We start from the raw sequence: 7,528 nt of genomic DNA on the forward strand, positions 1-7,528 counted from the left end.
GAACTGTCCTATCCAAGGTCAAATAGGTGCACAGTTGTAATTTGGTACTAGAAGACAGACTTCCTGTCTCCTGGTCTGTTCTTTTCTCATAAACTTCTTGGCCCACAAAACGATAGAGACTGATGCCGTTTTCTAGCTAAATTAAGATGCCTCGCAGCCTTTCACTTATAAAACTAGTGAAAAACCTATTCCTATCTGTGGCTACTTAGACTCCTTGGATGCGTAGCACTGAGAAGTTTTCGAGCCTACGGAATGAAATCATAACCGGCCACCCTGGTTTCCTAATCTTTTCTTTTTTTAAAAAACATTTTTTTTTCAACGTTTATTTATTTTTGGGACAGAGAGAGACAGAGCATGAACGGGGGAGGGGCAGAGAGAGAGGGAGACACAGAATCGGAAACAGGCTCCAGGCTCCGAGCCATCAGCCCAGAGCCCGACGCGGGGCTTGAACTCGCGGACCGCGAGATCGTGACCTGGCTGAAGTCGGACGCTTAACCGACTGCGCCACCCAGGCGCCCTCTAATCTTTTCTTAAACCTATATGTTATTTGCATTAGTGAGCGTCTCCCTTGTGAGGCTAGACAGAAGGCATGTGGCAAGCTCCTGAGTATTTCCATAGCAACCAGCAGGCATAAATACTTTGCTGAAATACAGGGCTTAGGGACAAGTATAGAGTCCCAAATCTGCTTTCCTCCCTACTTGTACACATTTGTCCTTACACGTATAGATCTATGTGTGTGCATACACATGTCTGTGTGTGTGTGTGTGTGTGTGTGTGTGTGTGTGTGTGTAAGTTGTAGGCTTCCAATTGTGTAATTTCAACATCTCTGTGACTGATCTTTGCTCACATTTTTCTCTCTCTTCCTTCTTCTCTTCCCTTCCTCCCTCTCTCCTGCACATCACTTTACCCTGGCAGCGATGTACTCAAGGAACGCCTCCCCCCCCACCTTCGTGAGATGTGTCACCATTATTTGAAAGGAGAAAATCTGTCTGTTTCAGCTAAGCACGTGTCATGTGTAGGGGTCGCTATGGAAATACCTGAAAAGAGATCTCAAAGAGAAAAACAATCTCTTCTCCAAGCAAGGAGTATGGGACGAGTCACTTTAGGAAGCAGTGATGCACCTGTCACTGAAGCGGACAGACAGCTTGGCTTTTCTGACCAAAAGTTTGGATTTTGTAACCATGCCGGCGAAACGTCTGCCGACTGGCCTTGTGCTTCCGGAGGTCCCCAAGGTGAGTCTGTGGCCCTGCTTCTTTTACAAGCAGGTATTTCCCCCAGGTGACGTATCTTTCCCCGTCTCAGGCTCAGAAAAATGACAGTCTTCGCCATTTCCCCTAAGCACTTAAATATAAGCTATTCTTTTTTCTCATTTATTCACCAATATTTGCTGAATGCTGCTATGTGCCAGGCGCTGTTCTCACCCTAGAGAGAAGGACATGAGCAGAGAAGCTATCCATTAAAGTCCTGGTCACGCCCGCCCTATGAAGAGAGAGGGAACAGAAGGACACTGTGGCATTAACAAGAGTTTTGTTTCTTTCTTTTAAAAAAAATCTTTTTTAACGTTTATTCACTATTGAGAGATAAAGAGAAATGGAGCATGAGCAGGGGAGGGGCAGAGAGAGGGGGAGACCCAGAATCCGAAGCAGGCTCCAGGCTCCGAGCCATCAGCACAGAGCCCGACGCGGGGCTGGAACTCACAAACCGTGAGATCACGGTCTGAGCAGAAACCAAGAGTTGGACGCTGAAGCGACTGAGCTACCCAGGCGCCCCCCGTTCTAACATTTAAAAAACAGTTTGTAAGCCCAAATACAAGTGTTTCTGAGCAGACGTCAGACTCACGTGTACTGAGTGGTGAGGTGAAGGAGGAGGAAAGGGGGTCAGGGAGTCTAGACCATTCCTTCAAGATATTTGGTAGGAAAGGGCAAGAGAAAGACGGGTTGACCAAAGGCTCGGGGTTGAGTCCTTTGCTCGTTACTGGGGACGGCATGATCACGTTTACCCTTGATCTTAGCCAAAAGGCCGAGAAGCGATAAGACACGATCGTGTTTAAATGCCAGTGGAGACGATCCCGTTGAGAGGGAGGGTCTGAACGTGCCAGAGACAGCGGAGAGATTGGGTGTAAGAAGCACAGCTTCCCTTTTCCGGGCAAGGAAAGGAAGCAAGGTTGGATGCCGAAGTTTATAGTCTCCACGGTTGAAAACGGAGGGTGCTCGGCGAACACGCACACGTACACACACGCTTTATGGAGGTCAGAGGTCACCGTGGCAGCTCCTGGTTGCTACGCCGACCCCAGATGCCACCTCCCTGCAGAAGTCGTTTCTGCTGACTCTGCTCACCCCGGGAACGCTAGCAGTGTCCTGCCCTCTCGTTGGTTCTGGAACCCAAACTTTCCCCGGCCCCCCCCCCCCGCCCCCCATCTCTACAACCACTGTTTTGATTCAGGGCACCTTCCTCCTGTATCTAGATTATTTGTACAGCCAGCCTGTGGGACGCTTCGTAATCTGGACGCAGCCTGGCTCTCTCTCCTCTCTCCTCATTGTATACTCTTTGCCTGGGTCGTATGGAAATGCTACAGCTCAAAGTTCCCCATGTCCCACTCTTGCCTGTGGGCTTCTGCACTTGTCCCCTCTGCCCTGTTCACTTCCACCCGCTTCCTAACCTTCCCCTGGATAACACAGGCCTTCTCTTAGATGTCTTTCTCCCAGAAACTTCTCCTGATGCCCCAGGACTAGAGTGGTTGCCTCTGGAAAGGGCACCCAAACCATCGTGGCTACCCTCTGTGGTGGCTTCCATCGATCTCTGTCTCCCTCTGGATTTATACACACATTTTAGGACAAAGTCCGTGTCGTGGTTACCACTGTGTCCCTAATATCATGCACAGCATCTGGCCTATGATAAGCATTTAGAAAATTACTGGGCAGCCGAATGAAGGAGTATTTGAATGATTCTTTTTCAGAAAGTGAAGCTGTCACCCAGGGTGATCAAGGTCTTTGCCTGAAGTCCCTCATCAAGTAAATAAATAGTAAATTTGAGTCTTGAGGCCACCTCCCCTCCCTTTTCTCTCCCCTCGCCTTCCCTTCCCCCTTCCCTTCTCCCCATAGTCTCTTACCCTGGAAGATTCCATCCACATGGCTAGCCACCTACACGATGTTGATGAACTAATGTCTATTTTTGGCCCACAGGTCTTTTCAGGTCTCCAAAGTCACCCCCAGTAGTCTAGTCCACATTGCTTCTAGGGGATCTCAAGCTTAGCATCATCTGACTAACCTAGTCTCTGTTCAAAGCCTCACTGAAAATCTGATTGGCCCGACATGGGTCAGGCGACTATTCTTGTTCCCAAACAAGGTATTGTGGCTCCAGGAACACAGAACGATGGGAACAGAGAGGGAAATGGCCCACCTCTGACAGCAGGGTCAGGAGAGACCTCCTAAAGAAGTTACATGAAAGAGAAGCATTTGTAACGGATTTTTCAACATTGTTCTTCTGTCTTTGGATCCAGGAAATGAGGTGGTCAGTTAAGAGCACTATCCCTCCCTTGGCTGGAAGATGCCCCCCGGACTTGGGATATGAACCTGTGACATTCCAGGTCAGACTCCTCCACGAGAGCCGCCACGAGAGCTGGCCCCATCATCCTGGGCTGGCTCCCAGCTCAACCCCTCTGCTACAAGCCCTGACTCCAAAACCCTGTGGGATACTAAAACACAAGCTCGTAGCTTGAAAATAGAGTGTGCGTCTGGTGTGGATTGTCGTTTTGGTTTAATTAGGACGTGCTGTTTCCCGGATTCCTATAATTTCATTTGATGAATTGTGTTAGTTGCTTATTCTGCAGTCTCGGAGCATGTGGCATTTATCAGGGGAGATGACTCCTTCTTGCCCCCTTGAAAAGCGTCTTTTGGTGCCTAAAAAAAGGGCAAGCATGTTTGCGTTCTCTGTGTTTCCATTTTTCTTCTCCTTTTCTTGTTTTTCTTTGTGGCTACCTATGAAATTACAAACGCTGTGACAGACATTTGCTTCTCCGTAGGAAGAAGGGCCTGGCTCCAGGGTGCGCTTACCACTTTCAATTCAACACACTCCAGTGTGCATCTCGGCGCGCACAGCACAGACGAAGTTACCGAGGCGCGCAAAATCCCTCCTTCCCCTTTCAGGATTTCCCCAAACCGGTTCGGAGCCACTGACACGTGACTACCGTCCAAGGCAGGCCGAGATGGAGAGCCCTAAGGAGCTCATCATCCCTTTCATTTGTTGAGCCTGGTTGGGTTTACAAAGACATCCCACCTACAGGACCTCACTGGACCCTCACAAGAGCTCTGTGAGATAGGTATGATGATTGTCACTTTAGAGGGCTGGATAACCGGGGCTCAGAGACCTGAGATGTCTCGCCCCTGATCCCACAGCCAGTAGTGGGCTTATGGGTCTTTCAAATCCCGTTCGAGAACGAGGGGAAGGACGGGAGCAGGGGGGGGGGGGGGGGGGAGAATAGTTTAAACTGAAGCAAGTCTCACGGAGGAGGTGTGATCTAAGCTGAGCCTCTACCTTCTGGAATAGAAATGAAAAAGAAAGGAATTCCGGAGAGAGGAGGAATCTAGTAGTAAAGACATCTGTGAGGTAGGAGAAGAGGAAGCAGTTTGCTTACCCACGACCCTCCAGTTGGTGCCATCAGAATTAATGGAACAAGGGGCGCCTGGGTGGTGCAGTCGGTTAAGCCTCCGACTTCAGCCAGGTCACGATCTCGCGGTCCGTGAGTTTGAGCCCCGCGTGGGGGCTCTGGGCTGACGGCTCGGAGCCTGGAGCCTGTTTCCGATTCTGTGTCTCCCTCTCTCTCTGCCCCTCCCCCGTTCATGCTCTGTCTCTCTCTGTCCCAAAAATAAATAAACGTTGAAAAAAAATTAAAAAAAAAAAAAGAATTAATGGAACAAGTATGAGGTCAACACCCTGTTAAGCCCTTTATATAATTCGAAAGAAAACTGGTCTTCCCCTCAAGGATCGTGCAGTCGTAGGAAAACTGGTCTTTCCCTCAAGGATTGTGCAGTCGTAGGGAAGATATGAAACAAAACAACTATAACCAAAAAAAAAAAAAACAAAAAAAACCCCAACCACCCCAAAACCTAATAAATACTCTAGGAGAAGGGCTTTTATTTTTATTTATTTATATTTTATTTCGTTGTTCTATTGATCGATGGCAGGGAAGGGGCTTTTAAAAAGGTGCGGGGAGATGAAGCCGCTCTAAAGCAATCAATGTTTTCGGGTGACACCGGGCATTAGGTTGGGAGGGAGAAGCTATTTAAAAGCTCTCAGTAAGCCAGGTGCCCAGCACGCGTTCCCGGAGGGGATGTGGGGGCGAGCCCTGCAGCCTAGCAATGCTCACTGGGCTTGAAGACAGATCGGCTCATTGGAGGAAAACGAAGCGAGCAAGCTGTGCGAGGGGCCGATCTGTGCTGACTCACGCACCTTGAAACAAACTAACCCCCTTGGAAGCAAGGGGAGGAGAGAAACTGGAGGAAGATTGTGTCTCTGGGGGCCAGGCAGGCAGGCAGAAGGGTAGCAATTGGATACTGACAGAGTCTAAGTATTCCTGGCAGCAGGAAAACACGATTCACGGACTCCTTTCAGAGGCTTTTTGAAATAGATCCAGCGGGTCGCCTAAACGCATTTGACAGGTAGTAAACACTTTTAAGGGAGTTACATAAGCTACTCAAAGGCACAGTAGCAGGCTGCCGCAGGGCCGAGATTCAAAACTAGGTCTCTCTGATCTCCCAAGTCCACGGCGGGAGTGTATCAACAGAGTGTTTTATTATTAACCTTTATCTCCGCGCATTAGTGGACGAATGTGGTAGAGATATCACGTCCGAGATGACAAAGTGTGGGGGAAGTTACAAAAGGTGCTGTGAGCAGATGTGGGAGTCTGTATGTTGCATAGATGTGTGTGTGTGTGCGCGCGCGCATGTATGTGTGTGGGAGGGCAGTGTCTAGAGGGATATATTCAGTTAAGAAAGACTTTTATTTTTTTCAAGTGCAAGGTAACAAAAGCCCATTTGTGTTCTGCTGGGAATAACCGAAGGACAGTAAAAGATTGACAGGAAGGTTAAGGAGCCAAGCTCTGATCAAGGTCGAAAGGGCAGGACCCAGGGTGCAGCAGCCTCCATCCCAGAGAGATAAGGCGGCAGTGACGGAGGAACAGACGCGACACACGGCACTTGCAGTGTCTGCCTTTAGCGAAGTTTATGTTAGTACTGCTGTTTCTCTGTCGGTGTGCTGCCCCTCAACCTTTTACTGTTTTGTTCTTGCAGCTTTGCTGAGGTGTGCTTGACGTACGGTAAATCGTACATATTTAAAGTGTACGATTTGACGCATTTCAACTTACACCTAAACCCCTGGAACCATGACCACAACAAGACAACGAACGGAATAAGATGACTTATTTGCCATCATCCACCTGAAATTTTTTGTGTCCCTGTGTGATTTCTCCCTCCACCCCTCCCCACCCCCACCCCTACCATAGCCTATTTAGGCAAATGCTGGTCTACTTTGTGTCCCTGTAAATTCATTTGCGTTTTCTAGACTTTTATCAAGACGGACTCCTATGACAGGTCCCTCTTATGTTGTGGATTAAGATTCATCCATGGCATCAGCAGTTCATTGCTTTTTATTGCTGAATACTGTTCTATTACACGGATGTACCGCTGTTAAGTTTGTTCATTCACCCGTTGAAAGACAGGGCATCATTTCCAGTTTGAGGCTATTACGCATAGAGCTGCTCTGGATATATTCACGCACGAGTCTTTTTTGGATATGTTTTTACTTCTCTTGGGAAAGCACCTGACAGTGGCATGCCTGGAGTGGATGGTGGGTATATGTTTACCTTTTGATGAAACTGGCAGTTTTTCTCCAAAGTGCTTCGACCAGTTTAGACTTCCAAAAGCCCTGTTCCTGTTCCCCCACTCCCTGTGAACACATGCTATGGACAGGTTTTTAAAAAAAAATTGTATGGGGCACCTGGGTGGCTCAGTTGGTTGAGCGTCTGACTTCAGCTCAGGTCACGCTCTCACGGTCTGTGAGTTCGAGCCCCGTGTCGGACTCTGGGCTGATGGCTCAGAGCCTGGAGCCTGCCTCCGATTCTGTGTCTCCCTCTCTCTCTGCCCCTCCCCCGTTCATGCTCTGTCTCTCTCTGTCTCAAAAATACATAAACGTTAAAAAATGAAAAAAAAAATTGTAACCGTTCTAATAGATGTACAGCGGAACCTCACTGTGGTCTCCATTTGTAATTCCCGCATGACCAATGCTATCGAACATCTTTCATTTTGCTTATTTGCCATTCACACAACTTCCGTGGTGAAATTTTGTGTAGGTCTTTCCCCCATGCCTTTTATTTTCCTTATTATTGGCTTTTGAGAATTCTTTATATAGTCTGACTACAAAACCGTTATCATATATTTCACCTGAAAATATTTCCTCTCTGATTGTGCCTTGTCTTTCTAGTCTCTTGACGAGGTCTTCCACAAAGTAAGGTTTCCATTTTCATGACGTCCAA

The sequence above is a fragment of the Prionailurus viverrinus genome, chromosome F1 (genome assembly GCF_022837055.1).
Source record: "Prionailurus viverrinus isolate Anna chromosome F1, UM_Priviv_1.0, whole genome shotgun sequence".
In the NCBI taxonomy this organism is placed as follows: Eukaryota; Metazoa; Chordata; class Mammalia; order Carnivora; family Felidae; genus Prionailurus; species Prionailurus viverrinus.